Genomic DNA, 19,249 nt, shown 5'->3' on the forward strand with positions numbered 1-19,249 from the left:
AACTTGGCTGAGAACCTGTTCCTGGCTGCTGGAGATTTGATAAGCCTCCTGCCCTTTTGTCAAGTTGAACAGACTGTAAAGGCAGAGCGATGTACCCCAGGGACCAATGAACAGCTAAACAGATGACATGAATCCGAGCAAGAGTTCCAATGAACTTTCCTTGAACTAAAAAGATCCGGTGATCCATGGCCATATCTCTCTTCTCTCTCTCCTCTTTCTCTCCATATCTCACCACGACCATAACTTCTCTTTCTGCTCCCACACACATTTTTTTTTTTTTTTTTATTCACATTCCCAGCTCTTTTATTTTACTGAAGGAGCCAAATGCAGTAGTAGTTCTTGAGCTAAAGTCACTAACAAGGCGCTGTCACAGTGTAGTGCCACTTCGCTGCCTTCCCATCATGTGGGATTTTGGTTTGAAAGACAGCAGTTCATTTTCCAATGTGTGGGCTTTCACTCCTACCATCCCCTTCTCTCTCTCTCTCCCATTGCGGCTGACCAGGAGTGTTCCCGGGCCATTGGTTTGATTTATCCACTCTGCTCAGGCAGTAAGCAACAATCGACCACATAAAAATGAAAATCCCCCAACCTCCTAAGATGCGGTTTGCGTTTCTGCCTGGGGTGTAATGTTTGCCAGTATTACACAATGTCTTTTTAAAGAGTCCTATGTTTTCAATAAGCCTGTGAATGTTTGTATTTATCTCTAAATGGCACACAAATCGTGTCGCTATTAAGTGAGGGGGCATAGCAGCCTGACATCCAATATTTGATTTAAAGGTGAGACACGTTAACAGACATGTTAAAGGCGTAAACAATATTTGCATTTTAGAAGTACATCATTTACAGTGGCACATGTGGTCTGAATATGTCTTTCTTTTTTTACATGCCTAATCCTCATCTATACAGCCAGCCATTTTCTATCAATTCTTAACCAGTTGAGAATTTTATTTCTGCCTCATTGTGCACGTCTGTGTATGTCCAACAGGGGGCAGTGTAGGAGTTCATAACAATGCCGCCTCTTTCTTTCTAGAGAGGGCCACAGCCTGTCTGACACACAAAGGAGTGAAGAGGCATCGATTTACATACATCAGCGGCGTCTTTCAAATACTTTTCAAACACTCATAATCTTGCTCTCTCTTTCTGCGTGTCCGTATTGGTGCTTTATTTTTTGTTGCCTTCTTCATAAGAAGAGCATCTGCTATTTAAAATGAAGACATACCTGTTGTTATAATGCAATGAGGGCAGGCTAACACACACTAAAATGTACCATACATTGCCACCAAATTGGCTTTAAACATTGTTGCTATAACAACTTTTATACACTGCACAATCTAAATTGGCTCTAATAATATAATCCACATACTCAAACAGTAAACCCTTTGGCCAGTGGGCTGTGGAGATTCCATGTTTGTAGTTTACCTTAAGACAGCTGTGGTGTTGATGTCGCTATTGGAACCTCCCTTATCCATCTTGCATGTTTACATTCCATACTTAAAATTTTGGCTCAGAAATCAAAAATCCACCATCTATGACACTGACACTCTTGTGTTGATTGCGGATGTTAAAGTAAAGATTTGCAATAAACTGCCAAGTCCTTGTAAGGCATGTGCTGGTATTATTATTATTATTATTATTATTATTATTATTATTATTATTAGGATAGATCATGTACTCCCTACTAAATTTAACTCATTTTGGAGTGAAACATTATATACATGTTGCAGTAATCACTTATCTTGCCTATTTTCTTTTACTTTTGTATCAGCTATTATGGCTTATTGTCACAACCTTGAGAGAATATTGTGAATCAGAGCTTCACAGTTCTATTGTGTTCTACCTTCTCCACCTCTGTTTATTTTCCTCCCAGCAATATAAACAATTTACGGAGTGCATTGAGTATTTTATAACGTTCATCAACCTCTTTTGGCAACCAAGGAATTGGCAATAATATTGACATGCCTCTGGCACAGCTTTATGAAGGTTAAAGATGGGCCATAACATAGAAGTGACAGTTTAGCAATGAAGCAAAGAAGCTAGCTAATTTGAGCAGAGATCCAATCGGAACATTAAGTGAACAAAACAATACTACTAAGTTCCTTTTTTGGAGTAAATTATAAAATATTTGTTGGTAATAATCAACAACCCAAAGCCCTACTCGTGTATTTCGGTCATTTTATTGTATGAGGCACTACATATATTATATTAAATGTATATAGTATAAAATTATTACTAATGTTAATGTATCGTTGTTAATCCGAATACTTTATTTTGCATAAGAAAAGACATGAACACGTTTTTTGGCGTGTTTCAACACATTTCTATGGTCTCTCTGGTCTTCGTTCTGATTGATCTTGATGCCCTTTGGACCTGGTCTTGATTCAGAATCGATTGGACCTGGTCTGGTGACTTGCACATAACTAAGGTAGCGTTCTTATCTGCAGCCCCGACTCCCAAGGATGTAGGAGAGCGGTTCACTAGATGATTTGTTGACATGAGAAATCTACACCTGTCAGTACTAACATTTAATGTAAGCAGTCCCTCAGGGTGAAAATGTCATACTTGTTTGCAAATCCCCAAGTGTTTCACCGTTTGCTGAATCCAAAGAGCAAAACACAAGAGAAATGTTAGACTGTTGCAATATTCGCTCAAAATACTGCCTAACAGGCACAAACGGTATATTCAAGGAGATACTATACTGCTTAATGATGGGTAATGAATAGATAATTAATTATTACCTTAGCGTCTGGCAATGCATTCAGCCTCGCATGTACTGAAAGCTCACTGAAATTATTTATCTTACATAACTGTAATTACGGACTGAATACTTAGTCAAGTTTTCATGGTGCCACCGCGATATATTATCCATTACCTGACGATTACAGATTGAATTGTTCTTAATTGTTAAGTAATTACATATCTACAAATAAGCCATTGCACACATTAAGGTGCAATCACAGTGTATAGATGTTCTGATAACATGTTTTCCTCCCCGATTCTGATACCTAAACTAGCGTATTGTTTCATACCGAGTACCGATCAGATACCAGCACGTTTTATAGAAATGTGTCTCATTATTGTTTTTTTAACAACTATATACAACTCACCCTGTATGGATGTGATATGATTGCTATTATTATTGTATGACCTGTCTGGTTAAACCATTTTTTATGTTTCGTAATAACATGAACAAATAAGTACAGAGAATGAATACCATACCCTTCTCTGGTGCTGATACAATAGTAGCTTACAATTGAGCCATCCCTCTTTTTTCTCATCTCTTTTAAAAGTTACACATGTGCATTATGGATGAGGCAGGACTAACAGATCGGGTACATTTGTTGTTTGTTTTCCTGTGTAATGTAAATGAGCTGACACATTATATGATGAAGTGATATCTAAGCCTAGTTATCGTTAACAAATTATGATGCCAGTACCAATACCAGTACCCTAAAAGTGATGTCAGTACCAATGAGTGGTCATTTGATACCCAACATGTGAATGGAATCTCTGTTTCCCACTGGCTAGCTAATTGCTGCTGCACTGCACAGTGCTCCTATAGCTGTTACAGCTGATAGGACTGACCTCCACCCATCGTGGCGTTAATGTGTCACGTAAGCGTATTGTTTTATTTTTTCAAACTTTTCTTACTCACACACACATAATTTGAGATATGGTGCACTTTAGTATGTTGATGCTTCGGCAACATTGTTCTTGAAACTTTCATTCCAAAAAAGCACAGTCCTTTTACTGTACCTTTTTTTTTATTTTTTATTTTTTTTTCTCTCTCTCCACTGATGTACAGTAACAGGCACTTAACACGCACTTTTTTGTCCAGTGTAAAGGTACAATTTTGTACCCGTTCAGGCTGAACTAAAGTGAGAAACTCTCCTCACAAGAAAAACTTCAGCTTCAGTCTTTGGTCAAACACTTTAGGTAGAGCGCTTGTCCCGTAACCACAAGGTTGGTGGTTCGAACCCCTCTTGACACCCCAAGTTGCTCCACTCTGCTGCCTGAGCAGAGTGGACAAATCAAACCAATGGCCCGGGAACACTCCTGGTAAGCCGCAATGGGGGGGGGGGAGAAGGGGGATGGTAGGAGTGAAAGCCCACACATTGGAAAATGAACTGCTGTCTTTCAAACCAAAATCCCAATAAGGAAGTGTAAGATGTAAAGATGTGGTATTTGGTACCCTCTTAGGGTGAATAAATTAAGGCCTTTTTTTAACCTAGACATATAGTATCTACAGACAAGTATTTTGCATTTTCATGCCAATTATATGTTTTTTCCCCAGTGTGAAAAGGCCTTTAAACATAGGCGATCCCTAATCGTCAGTGTGGGAGAATTTGGGTTATAGAAAATGACCAGGGAGGATAATTACACAGTTTAACCATCTGTATGGAAATCGGCAGAAGCGGAACTAGTAACGTTGGCAGCAACAGTTAACAGCTGTTGTCATTCATAACGTACAGGGATTCCATTAAGTTATATTATAGTGCGTTCATGCTCAATTCAGTAAAAATGATTGCTGCACAAAGGTTGAGAGGGGGTTGAGACCGTTTTACCTTCTTTACACTAGCGCTAAGCAGCTTATAATACAAAATCAAAACTGCCAATGCCACGATAAAAAAGAAAATACAATCTTTTATTTCTTATCATTTTACTTTTTTTTCTTTTAATGCAAATAACTACTATGGATAACCAATAACGTAAAAGTATATAGTTGATGATAATGGCTATTTTAGTTCATAAGTTATAGGCCTATGGAAATATTATGATTAATAATTTGCCAAAAAGTGATATGTCCTGTGACAATAATAATAGTATCAAAATGTCATATTGTGACTTCCCTTATACCTTATATTGTTCCTTATCTAACACTTATGGCGTTGTTTACTGAGAAGCTGTGGCAGGATGCTTGTAAGAGCACTGGTTGGCCCCTATTGGTTGGTATTCCAACCAATCAACTCTGTCTCCTTTTAATCAAAGCCTCCCTAGTCCACCAGGGGCTAGTTAGCAAGACATAAGGTGCTGTACAGGATTCTGCCCCAGTGATGAGCTGTGTTTTTTTATTACAGTTCTGATTTGCCTTTTCCTGTGGGTGGGTGTATGAGCAAAAAGAAACAACTGTGATCATATGACATTAGCAAAAAGACAAGGGACACGTGCTGTATTTAATTGCTGTTGTCTCAACCAAACTTAATGGCAGAAATAGTCTAATGTGACAAATTATTAATGTGACTGCAAATAAAAAGTGTATTACCTGCGCTGTAAATATATTCCATTGGAATTAACTAGCTTGAGGGCATTGTTTTAAAGGATCCCAACACTGATACCCAGCTCAGCCTCTGTTGCTTTCTTTAAGACACATTGGAAATCCTTACAGGTCTGTTTTGAAAATAGTCACCAGTAAGCAATTGTGATTAGAGCTGGAGCTTTTGCCAAGCGTTTTGTTTACATGACTTTTTGGGGGGCATTTACTGGCAGAATGAATCATGAAAAAATATGCTACAGCAGAGGGATACTGTAGGGATTGTAGTGGGTATTGGCAAACTGGCTGATGGTACCGTTTCTTCTGACTTCCTAAGGCCACAGGAAGCTCCATTTGGGGGATTAAGGTCACACTATCCCTTATCTGTAGTGCAGAGGACCCCCCCCCCTTCAGTCAGCTGGTACTTACAGATGAGATCTGGACCTATACTGCCTCTGACAGCTAGATTGGCAGTTTATATACCGATACTCCTTACCTCTTAATCTGGGACTTCTCATAAAAGAAAAGAAAGCAGCAAACTGGACATACTGAAGAAACTTGTGTAAATCCAAAATCCCTATGATATGGTTCCGACACAGCTTAAAATTACAATCATTGCTTTCTCAAGTATGGATGGGCAAAATTGTGAAAAGAAAATAGTTGCAGGACAAATCAGAATTCTCAACGAACAAAATTAACTTGTGCGTTTCCTTTTAACTCGGCACTGTTTGGAGGCACAGTCATCAATTCTTGCTGTTTCAGTATATGGAAAAACGTTGGGGCTCTTTGAATGTACATTTAAATAGGCGTCGTTAAACAAATAAAAAAACATTATTCATTCTTCCACAGCTCTGTATGTGGTGGATCATTAAAACAGTGTTTTATACAATGTACAACTTAAGCATTAAATTGATTCTGCAAGCCATTTATGCAAATGAACACATTAGAAGTACAACCAAAATTAAACAGCGAGGAAGGCATCTTGCACAAAAATCTTTGCTATAACAATGAGGTAATGCTCTTTGGTTTCTACCAGTATTGTGTTAGTTTGGAAGTAAAAGATTTTCAAAATACATTTCAAAAAATGAACCAACAGGTTTTTTAGGCTTGTACCAACATTAACATTTGAGGGTTACAATAAAAAGATGAGAATATATTGGCTGATATCATTTTTTAAATTTACACGAATAGACACATTTTTTTTTTGATAATACTGTATTTGTACTAAGCGGGGCATTATAACAAACGTAACGTATCTCTGGCACTACCTCTACTTCAAATTCTTGTTTTTTGCCCATTTCATGTCTTTTGATAGCAATAGTGAAGAGATGACAGGAACCAAGGAAAAGAGCAATGCAACAAAGATCCCGGCAGGATTCAAACCAAGTACGTTGTGGTTGTTAAATGGTTGCCATCTTAACCCCTAAGCCTTGCGGGTGCCCCCAATTAGCTACAGTGGTACAGTATACCTATAATTACAAAATTGAAACCTGGCTTTCAACGCTGGAAGCAGCTACAGTATATGAGAAAGGAAAGGTGGTGTATAACTTCCCACTTCCGCTACTATAGCTATTTATACATCCCTGTCTTAGTCATGAGATGAATTTATACTGCTCAACAGTATCTTCCCTTTTCAACCATACTGGTTGCTCCTCTCAGCTGCGTTGGAATTTACCTTTTGTGACTAAACTTAAGCCTGGATGCTAGGACGTCTGTGACTCCCTGTATGAACAGGTGGTGGATGTAGATGCAGCATTTTCCTGGCACTGTCTTCCACAGGGCCAGCCCTGTGTTTTCAGCCTCACTGCTGAGCCTCAGATGTTACGCCGTTGTATTTGTGTTTCATTTGTATATATGACATTTCTTTGTCTGGTATTTTGCTGGTGCTGACAGCTTTCTCAGTCGGTAGTATCTGTTCTCTGCATCTGTCTCCTCGCACTTCTGATTCTCAATATTTCTCTTTTGCTTCATCAATAATTAGCTCCTAACTTTTTCTCCTTCATGGGGAAAGCCTGTTTGATTCAAGGTCTTCTGTCAACCATAAGAATTGCCTTTGTTTTCATCAAAACTGTTGCTGTAGAACATTTTGCGTTGTCCTTGGTAAAAGCTTAACATCCTGACAGGGCATTTTCTTAGACAAGAATAAACTTTCTGTTGTTACAGCAGTCACTACTGGACTAAAGTGTTAGCCACTTGCTACAATAAGACTGTCCTTCCCTGTTATTTATGTTTAAAACACATTTCTTTCTCCCAGACTGTTTTAAGGAAATTAAAACTACCGAGGTTATTGCTATTTCTCATCCCCTAGCCACATTTTTTCGAAGGCTAAGAAATACAGTCAAACGACATTTGAATACTTCTGTTCCTTTCTGTTATAATTTTTTTTTAGTTCATCTTATGCGTATATTTGACTTTTTTCAATGACAACTCACTGGTTGTGTATAACATTAATTATCCTGTAATTGTATTGAGATAATAGTTATTTACAACTTTACCTAATGTCCATTAACCAGTGTATCATGCTTTAAGAAGTGCATGGACACATAACTTAAGAGTTCCACTCAGAGATAAAATGGATGTTGTCCAACTCGCCCTTTGTGGTTTCTGTATTTAAAGCTGTGTGGACAAGTTCATAAATCACTCACTTAGCTAATGTGGATATCCTTTTTGGAGAAAATGACTATGGATTTGGAGGTGATGGTGATTGCAGAATGAAAGTAAGCACATTTGTCATTGTTATCAGTCAGACTGGTGTTGGCCGCTGAGGATGCTATTCAGGAAATGATGACACGGGGGACCTAAATAGGCTGGGCGAGCTGAAGATAAATGGGAAACGCACTTAAATCCGGCCATTACATCCGTTAGCTCTTTTTTTTAGGTGCCAATGTGGCTGGATACGTGGTTATGTAATAGAACATGTGAAGAAAAGGCATCAAGGCAGAAAATAATTTTAAGCGGTCTGTATCTATAGGTGACGGTAGCATCGATATCAACAAACAATCTTGAGATTACACAATTCAAAGAACATTGGCGTCAGTCAGAGCTGTGTCACCTTTCATATTGTCGAGTTCATCCAAGAAGCTTTCACATTTCCTTCTTGAAAGAAAGAATTTATTGACATTAGCATCATTTGGAAGCTGAAAGGGTCGGCTGCTTAAAACACATCCACTGTCAGCTCTTTTTTAAACACTTGCTTCTGTTGCCTCTGGCGACAAATGATAATGAAAAGTTTACCAAGCGCTCTCATTTGTGGTATCAGATTGATACAGCTCCATTAAAAAAGAGGACGCAGTATGATTTTCTGGAGGAATGGGTGAATGTTTGAATACTACATCAGCATCTGTAGACGATGCTCATCATTCTGATCAGTTTCTCATTCATTGGCAAAAAGATCTCACCTTAAGGTTAATTTCATAGCTGCTGTGGTGCTCTCAATCACATTTCATCCTTATCATCAGTTTACTCAGCTGTAATGGAATTCTAGATCTGCACATTTTTATATTTTAGGACTAGTTTACATATAACATTCATTAATGCTTAAATGGGGAGGTCCAACTTAATGTTTTTGACCTTGGATCAGTTTTTTAATCTATGTGCACTTCCTTATTCAAGATAAGATCCACACTAGTGTAAGACTAGTGTTTTCTGATCTAACACCCTTGAAGACAGGGTGACATTATTTGTCAGTGCTTTCCATTGCCTTTAAAAAAAAATTGTCATAGATAATGAAACAGGAAGCAGTGGTCAGAAAAAAGTCCAACTTTCATCAACTCGTCCGTCCACCCGTACCTCCTCCCTCTGCAGACTTTGTGACTCTTTAACAACACACAGAGCTGTTTTTCTCATAAAAAATATTATGAGACATTTAATTGAACTGACATTTAATTTAATTTCCTGACATGGTGAAAGATTGGTTTTGCTCCGCAAAAAATAAATCATTTGATGAGCAAGGTAAATATAACTTTTTATTATAAAAAAAATTATAAAACATTGGAACAAAGTCAATTCATTAAGCACAGTTCAATGTGTACATTTGTGATCTTCTTACAATTCAATATTCATAATCTAAATGTTTTCTCGTCTTATAAGGACTAGATACGAGAAACAATACAGAGTAGGATACTGTTCTTTTACTGTACTATGATAATGACAGTGGATGCCCACTTTCTGCTGTCCTGTATTCATTCGCCCTTTAAAGCCATTCCCATTGGCCACTGGAGGGAGGAGAAAAAAAAGTTTTGACAAAATCAAATTTGATACAAATTGCATTTGCTCCCAAGGAGGAGACATTGAAACCTTTTCGCAAGAATAAGCTGACAGTGATTTCATTTGTCTAAGTAGATAAATCATACATATTGAACTTGTCTCTGTCTCTCACGGCGTGTCGCTGCTCAGACCTGATTTAATTTGCCACTTTCTGCTGGAGCAAGAACCAGGCTTAAACATAGAAACTCTGAAGGTTAAACCATTTCAGCATTTTAATTAGCTGGATAGTCCCCCTCCTTTTCCATATCCTTCTACGAGATGAGTTAGAGCCCACTGAAATGTATCTTTTTTGTGGTGTTCATTGTCTCCTTTTCAAATGTCTTTGAATTACAGATCCCCCCCCCAAAAAAGTATTCTTGTCATTGCTCGTTTGAGATTTTGGACATCTGCAATGTCTTTGTGCATCTACTGCTCACTGTAAAGGCATTGCATGAAATCAAATGAGAGAATTCAAATGGAGCACTAGAGAATGCTCCGTAAATTGGGTGGGGTTGGAGGGTTCAAGTGTACCTGATGTGAGATCAATTGTATTAAAGTGTGGAAGTAACACTTACTATGCTTTTTGCAACGGGGTGGGGGTGACGGGTGCCATGTCTGACAAGAGGACAGAGGCAGTCACAGAAAAAGCGGTGATGAAAGACAAACCATTTGTGCCCACGAGTGAATACTGAAAGCTATGTTTTACGGCTGCTATTCTACCAAATTGCTTTTGTGCGTTGGGGTGGCTTTTTAAATAATGCAATCGGTTAAAAGCTCTCTGTAAAGGCTATGCTTGTATGGCGTGGGAAGCTGGAATGGAATTGAGTGCGTTTTTTTTGGAGAGAGGGTTATAATTTATGCGCCATTGAAATATGACCACGTTGTGCTTTTCTTTTCCCACTTTGATTCAACAGGGTTCAACATGTACAAAATCAGTTTGAAGATGAGTTCAGAGACCCTTTGGTCCAATGTCTTTAATAACAGTCATTCAGATGAGTCTGGACTGTTTTGATAGCATGGTTTGAAGAGTATTATGATATGATGATGGCAACATGTGCTCTTTGCTTCATTTAGCCTTTTAAAGCAGATTATTAAAACTCTGTTTAGTGGTAATACTGAGCTGCATGCACCTCTTTTACCTCTGCCTTCTCCTCTGATGTAATTAAAAGCTGTGGCAGTTGTTAGCATGGTCACACATTAACCAGGGAGGCATAGCTTGCTGACCCTTCACACCACCACCAACGCTGCTGCTGCTTCTCTTTGGAAAAACACATGGTTCGCCCTCTGGACTCTGGACAGTGGCTGATAAAATGATGGATCAGTTCTTCCATATTGGCTTGTTGATCCATAGTCACCCCTCCCTTTGCCCCCGCCAACAGAGTGGATATTGGCATTTGCCACTCAGGCGGCTGTGCCCCCGAGTCCCGTAACTGCTGATTAGTCAAATGAGTCCCGGCCTGCGGAATAATTAATGTTTAGCATTGGGGTCTTTACTCTGTGGATTATCGAATGGCACTGAGGTGAGAGTGGTGGTGGAGATTTAACAGCAGGGGCCCCGCACCCTGTGAGGAGGGAGGATGCAGCCTGATCAATGATGATGATTATTTGTTTATAATTTGTTGAATCAAGGGGGGCTCTTATTGCATTAGGAAGGGAGAGGGGCCACAAGTTTTGACTTTCATAATGACTCTCAAATGTCACTATGACTTCTTGCTGTTAGATGTTCGCTTGGACAGTTGCACTGCAAAGCAGCATGGCTCTAGGGATGACACCATCAGCTTCTGGATCTGTTGGTCAGTCGGCCCATCGTTTTTGTGCAGGCAGAAATATTTCAACAACTCGTGGATGTATTCCCATGCCATTTACGCAGATTCTTGTTCCTCAAAGGATGAATCATAATGTCTTTGATGTTCCCCTGACATTCGTTCCACCAGGAGGTTTAAATTTGTGGTTTGGAGTGAAATACTCAACAGCCGTTGGATGGATGATCTTGCAATTTGATACAGACATTACATACCTATAATGCATGAAGACTTTTTACCTCATGCCCTGTTTAACTAATCAAAGCTGGCTGATTCAGAACACAAACTGTAAACTTTTACTCGAGTCAACTTCCATTTGAGACATTACTCATGATGAATCACTTCTCCTCTGCGAGGATTATAGATGAGAACAAATAAACAAAATAAAACATGCATGAGAAAAAAACAGGAAAGACTCAACCCTGCTTATATTGTAAACTCAACATCTGAAAGCCCCTTTTGAATGACTTGCAGGTATGTTTAAATTGGATGTACTATTTTTCATTTTGAAGTAATGAAATATTTAAGGAGCAGAGAGAAGTCTATGCGACATGCTTGACCTTCGCTGCAGAAAGTCTGCCCTGTTATTACAGTATTTATATGGCTGTCCCTATCCAGGCAAGCAGGGATATAAAATTATTTAATTCCCCAATTAACTGAGTTAGAATATAACCCCGTAGAAAATAGGTGAGTGAGTAGGGCCCAAATGACCAAATTCAACAGTAGGACAAGCAATAGAGGAACACATATTAATAGTACAAAGTCGATTATCTTATTTTTTTTTACGATATAATGTTATTTAGTCAATTTACATGGTAACATATGAGTTAAGGCAAGATGAGGTTACATTAAAAAGAACAGTTAGATTTCAATCATTATCCTGAGACAGTTCCACGTTGAGATGACACCTCTGAATGACATTGATGGGGGAATAATGGTGGGCTCAGTGGATGGATACCAAAAGATTCCTAAACGGTTGAGAGTGCTGTATTGTCTTTAGTTTGTTTAAAAAAAAAAAAGAAAAAAGAAGAAAAAAAAAAGCTCTCTTCACTGAGAGCATATTCTCTCATTAGCTCTGTCACTGCATTTCACCCGTGATGTTATGGATTTATGGGGGGAAGAGAGCATTGATATCCCAGATGGGGGCTCTAATATGGCCAGATTCAGTTCATTATTGATTGTTCCTCTTTTAACTGCACCGAAAGCGTTCAAAGGAGTAACGAGATAGGGATTACCGTCAGCAGGTTGGAATAAAACTTTCATAGGAGTAGTTTGCCATCCCTCAATGCTCCAAGCTACTTTGAAAGTAAAATTCCAAATTTGCATTTCACTCCGCTCCACAAAGCGGTCTAAAACTGTCCAGACCATTGGATAAGAGCTTGACTGAGAACTCAGACGAACTGAGATGAAAGATTTTATTTTTCTGATGAAATAGTGGACATGTTTTTTTCATTCTATCGACTCTGAAGTTAAATACTAGATCAACCGGAAATAATTGCACAAACATAATTGAAAGCCAGTCTCAGATTGGATTGGTTACCTGTATCTTGCAAGTGACAACAATCACATCTAATGTGATTAGATTATTTGTTGTTAACGAATCAAATGGCACATTGTATTCAGGCAGCATCAACGTTCCCTTCTGTATTTCTTTTGAGATGTGAGGTCATACACTGGTTTACTAAGTACAATTTATATTGTTATTCGCAGTTGCAATTGACAATATGTGTGTAAAGTTATGATGGTGAATATAAAGGCAGAAGAAAAAAACAACTTAATTGTATTTCGCATTTATACACGGAAACTCATTAGAATCGAGGCTGACAAAAGTCATGCATTTCCCTTAGAAAATGAATGTTTTTTCTGTCTTCGTCAGACATTGATTAATCATCTCTTGAGGAGTGTGAAGGTCCATTCATAAAAGAGGAGGCTCCATTCCACATACTTTATGGGAAAGATTAATCATGTTTTGATTTGTTAAAAGACTGCTGACTTGAAGTTGTCACATAAACCGATTTTATCTTTTCTGCAGACATATTCAGCCGCACAGTAATGTATTCCCTTCATTTTTACCTTGAGTTAAGATGATAGTGTACAGGCAGAAAAGCATAAGGTGTAGAAGACAAAAGTACTATGAATACTTTGGTTCCTTTATAGATTGCCATGTACATTAATGCCCATTAACTGTGTATATATATAAGACATAAAAAGACAAGATACTGATACTTTTGCTATTCACAGAGTCTTACCAGTAGTGGCTTAAAAAACAATATTTGGCCTAGTAGTGGCACTATAGGAGCTTAAATGATACCACGTATGGCCTGCCATTTGTTTTAGATATCTTTGGTACACAGTTAAAACAGGACCTCAGATTAAAACCTGCTCAAGATTCTGAATTAGTAGGTAGTTTCATGGTTATCTCCATGTTGCATTTACATTTATTCTACCTTTGCTTCTTCATACACTCATCTACTGTGTGTATGATGAGTTTGTTGTACCTCATCCTAAGGGGACTATAAATGTCCATGGCAAATGTCATGGAAAAAATTAAAGTTTTAACTCTTAAGTTCAGTTGATTTTGGGACAAGCAGTGGCAGTAGGATGTACCATTTGGATTAGCAGTAATTACATACAGCTTTGACACAGTGTTAAGAAAACAAACGGTAAACAGTGAGGCTGAAAAACAAAATATAGAGAGATACTTACTGGATGTAAATACATTGAGTGGTTAAATGGCTGAAATTGAGAATAACAACCATGTACCAATGGAAATAAATGGAAGTTTTGGCCCTTGATGAAAATTATAAATCTAAATGTCTTGCTCTTGACCAAAGTTTGGGGTATATTTTCAGATGTATCAACTAGCCTCCCACAAACCCATCTGCTAGGACTAAAAAGCTACTCGGTCACACAACCTGTCACAGTGCAAACAATACATGCAGTTTTTTCATTGTGTAGCTGTGAGGGCTATTTAACAACCTTATTAGCTGGCATTTGCTAGAATAAAAAATAGGAAGAGCACTGCTTTATCACTTACTGGGGACACTCTAACCCCCCACCCCCATACCATGTAACTCTGTTTTTTTTACGGGATGTCTCAAATGACATTTTGTGAGCATGTATCAAACCACGAAGCGTGAAATCTCAGGGAGATCCCATGACAGAGGCATGATCAGGAATAGTGTACCACTGTAACCCCCCACATCCCGGTAGGCCATAGCACAAATAAAGACCTATTTGGAAAGACATCATCTTGCATATTGACAGACTTCCGGTGGAGGCACCCATTAATCTTCATTAATCTTCAGACACTCTTGCCCTGTCAACAAGAACGTCATGCAGTCAACACATTCTGACCTTTTTGAGCATAAATAGCATAAAATAATTTACATACAAAACAATACAATTACATAATACTATATATGTAGTGATAACTATCTGCAAATTATAGCATTGATAATCATAGTCTAAAGCTAAAAAACAAACCAAAAGGAGATTTTGTGTGCATACGGTATCCTCACTGGTAGATTTGGAAGGACGTCTCCCCCAAGCCAATTTGTTTAGGAGGACTAATGCCAGACAGCTGCGCAATTACACCTCAGCACAAAGCTAAGCCAATCTACTATAGAGCGTAATAGCTCGCATTGATATGCCTGTGTCTGTCTGAACAGTACCCACACACAGAATTGTCAACATAATGTCACACTCACATCTCAGGTTGAGCGGTGGAGCAGCGTCTTTTTTCTTTTTTTTCTTCCAGCGCTTGTTACTTGATAATGAAAGCGAGATGATGGCAGCGAAATGCACCCATATTAATCTCTCAGCATTTTCTACCATGACAGCACAATTTTCAGTGCCTCCTCGAACGATCAGCCGCCTCAGTGTATATGCCTCTCAGAGCAGATGCAGAATACGCTTGCATCTCCCAGATCTAATTTGGATATAATGTTTAAGGTCTGTCATTGTGGAAAGGAGAGATAGAGAGGGAGTGAGTCTTTTGACATGAAATACACTTTGGAAAACATTTACAATTTCTGGATTTTTCTTTAAAGTTATACTGCACAAGTTGGATTGCTGTGGATGTAGTTTTGTAAATATGTACTCTCAATACATTGCTCAAATTTGTGTGACTATAGACACAAATACGCACCAAGATGGCAACGTCTGATTGAGGATTTAACATGCACAGAAAAAAACCAATCCATTTCCTAGTCTTTTCTTATTACTTGCAGCTTCATTATTTGTCTCCAGAAAATTGAATGTAGTCCAAATTACTGCTGCTCTTCTGCTTTCAATGTTCATCTCTTCATTTTTAGATCGCAGACTTTCTTTAGATTTAATTCTTTAGGGCTGATGGAAAAGATGGCTGTATCTTTTGCTGCACTGTACTAAACAGAATTACAAACTCATGCTCTTTCTATTCCTTCTGCATAGAGTACACATACCATTTCCGGGTGCTAACCACATTTAATGATAGTTTAATGTTATAAGTCTTGCCTCACAATAAGACTACAAGAAGGCAGCAGCATATTTCAATGAGCAGAAAAACTGCCCTGGCTATTAAAACGGCTTCGAATGATATTCTATATTTATTCTATATAACAACTTTTATGAAAAAACAATGATTTAACAATGATCTTAACAATTGATCCATACTTTCTCTGTCCATCCAAAGCCATATATGTCCAACTTCTTGGGATATATCTAGATATATTCCACTACGTTCACCAGCTAGTCACTTTCTCTAACTTTCTCTGTTTATCGTTTGGTGCTGGAGGCAGTGAGCAGTGGGTTAATCAGAGCTGCTTTGCTGAAAATAGCCTGCTACGGCTTGAAACTACTGCAAGTTGGGTGATAAAAGTGTCATCTTTTGCATCTTTTATTCCACATTGTTAATATATAAATATTGTTGATTGCAGCTTAAAGGATGTAAACTCAGATCTCAGTAGTTGTTTTTCTGCTCTGTCTTGATGATATTTCAGATTATTTCTCTGGAGGATATAATGTTGGCACAAATCATTAATAGATACATTAAAATGTCCACCAGGTGGTTCATTGTCATGCAGTCTTGCAGATCGTTACTATAGTGCAACACAAAACATTATTATTGCAGCTAGTGAGATACAGTAAGCGGCTTGCCACCCCAAAGGGAACTTTGTGTTCTTTCTGAGGTAGTTTTACATTATAAGGAGTGCTTTCTTGCTGTCGATTCATTTTGCCTCCTATTGTTGCCTTTGTGACAAGATTTAAATGGACTGAGCTCCGAATTTCCAATGCCAGTAAAACTTCCTCCCTACATAGGTAGCTGATTGCACCACAGAAAGAATTGTTTGACAGGCACAAAATCAATCATGCAATACTACACAGAAAACATATGCACCCAGTTGTGAGAATTTACCCATACACTTTAAACCAGACTGTTCCCTCTTTAGTCTGGTTTAAAGTGTTGTCTTCCTGGTCAAAAACGTCACCAGTTGAGTCCCAGTAATGGAAGAAGAAGCCTCTGGTATCCACATCAGTTGTTTGAATTTTCATAAAACACTTTGTACTTTTTTATTTAATTTTATTTAATTTAATTTCTGAGAAAACAAACAAACGAAAAGAGACATCCGCTGCTTTGATAAATGATGTTGGACATAAAAGTATTTAATTGTGGCGTTATCTTCTAAGATATATTCGGCCTCATTCAGTAATATGTGCGTAGAAATGTTCTTTTAATTATTGGAAAAGATAACCCTTTGTCAGTATGCAAACAGTTCAGAGAATACTCAAACAATATATATCCTGTAGAAACCAACATAAGTCATAATCAGGCTCTGGATTTATCCTCTTTAGTGACAAGTAGGTGAAATTCTTTATTGACACTTTTTGAACATTTGTCTTCACCGTCTAACTTGACATTGAATAAGGCCTCAGTTGTTTCCAGTTTATAGAAATCTAAAGCCGACCTTTTTCAGAGACATCGAAAATAGCAGCAGGCTAACGAGGCACTTTACAGCTTTGTGAGTGACAGGGATGCCGTGTAAAGAGTAATAGCCGGCCGACACAGTGTCTCCTTGAAACGCAACATGTAAGTAGCAGCGGCGGAATTATAATGCCATTCTGTTTGCTTCCTCCGTCACCAACCTCCAAGTTTTCAAAGAATCAATAGGAATAAGCCATTTTGGACTAACAGCCTCTCAAATAATGTTGCTTTGCTCTGCTGGGCACATACACACCGAGATTTCGTGATTGGCTTTCTGTCTTACTCAGAGGCGTAGAAAAATATGGGATGAGACTGCAGATATAAGGGATGCAACAACAATAAAACTGCTGTGGTTCTGACTTTGGGTAAGACTGGACGGTGATATTTCCCATAAAGGTTGTCTGCCTTTCTCTGTTATCTCCACTTCCTCTCACTCAGTCTCTTATTCACGCTTTAGCTTTCTCTCCCTCTCCCACACCCTATTTCCCGGCACCATTTTTTGACAGGAAACATTACCGCCATTACAGATCAGTAGATACTGTTCGCTAGATGTCAAAAGAATCAGATTGATCACATGGCACGACAGAAGTGTTGCACTGTGGCAGAGGGGACAGTCAAATGGAAGAAAATAATAGGGTGCTTGCCGGGCCTGACAGATAACTTGGAGGCAGCCATACAATAGGCAAGCAACATGGCTGAGCTCCACAATGGAACAAGCAGGAAATGGCTTTGCATTTCATCCGTCCTCTCATTTCAGCTGACATCTCAGATAGCGTATGACACACTGTAGAAAAATATCTATGCAAGGGATATGGTGAATCACAGCTGCAGGCAGCCAGTAGACTCCTATTACAGCTCAACCTGCAAAATGTGCAAGAATAAGAAAAACTCTGTGGTTGTTTTTGCTCGCTTCCAATACAAAATGATTTCCTGATTTATGCTCAATTAGCTTTTAATTAGAAATCAATTTCATTTGTATAAGAACATCAATCCTCATTCAAAATAAGCAATTTAATCGCAATTACAAAATCCATTAAAGCATAATTAGACTTTCACACTGAAAATCACATTAAGATAAAACAGAGCATTTCTCGGTGTACATCTTCAATGAAGAGTAGTCTGTCGCTTTTTCCGGTAAAGGCGGCATGATGTTGAAACTTCATTAGAACTGAAATGATTAGTCGATTTAATTGATTAGTCGATTGATAGAATATTAATCAGCAATAATTAATGTTAGTGATTAATTCTTTAGGTGATTTTTAGGGATGGAAATATTGATTTTGCGGTCAACCACTTTGGTCCTGATGGAAAGATTTACCAGACATAACAACCACACTTGAGGGAAGAGAATATTTTTTACTAGATATCACTAATATATGCATACATATGTGATTCAGATACAGATAAAACATTTGAGTATCAAAATGGCCATTTCCAGGAACATGTGTCCTATTTAGGTTGTATAACATTCATAGAATATTATTAGAATCTGCGTTCCAGTGGTTTTTGTAACAACTCTGCCATCCGGAGACTCAGCTTGTTCTCCAAGTCCTAAATACAGCAGGCGTATTTGCTATCTTTGAGCTTCATGAACAAAAGACGTATTGTTAGCCCCAAACATTTATGGTCGCCAGAGGATAGATCCTAATGATTTTGGTGATCATTTTACTTTTCCTGAGGCATCTCCAGGATGTTGACATTTTTGGTTGTGAAGAAATCTTGACAACTATTGGCTGGATTGCCATGAAATCAGCATTACTTTTGGTTTAGTGCTAATTGCAGTAGCACGTGTTAGCATGCTAACACTCAACTGCCTAAGTACAGCCACAGAGAGCCGCTAGCATGGTGTAGACTCTACACCATGCTAGCGGCTCTCTGTGGCTGTATATGGAACTCAAAATGTGTTTTGGGGTGAATGTGCCTGAAAATGATCACTAATATAATGAGTCACAAATGGTAAAAACGTTCACATTTTGTTTGTTTTGGTGT

The sequence above is a fragment of the Anoplopoma fimbria genome, chromosome 7, assembly GCF_027596085.1.
Source record: "Anoplopoma fimbria isolate UVic2021 breed Golden Eagle Sablefish chromosome 7, Afim_UVic_2022, whole genome shotgun sequence".
NCBI lineage: Eukaryota > Metazoa > Chordata > Actinopteri > Perciformes > Anoplopomatidae > Anoplopoma > Anoplopoma fimbria.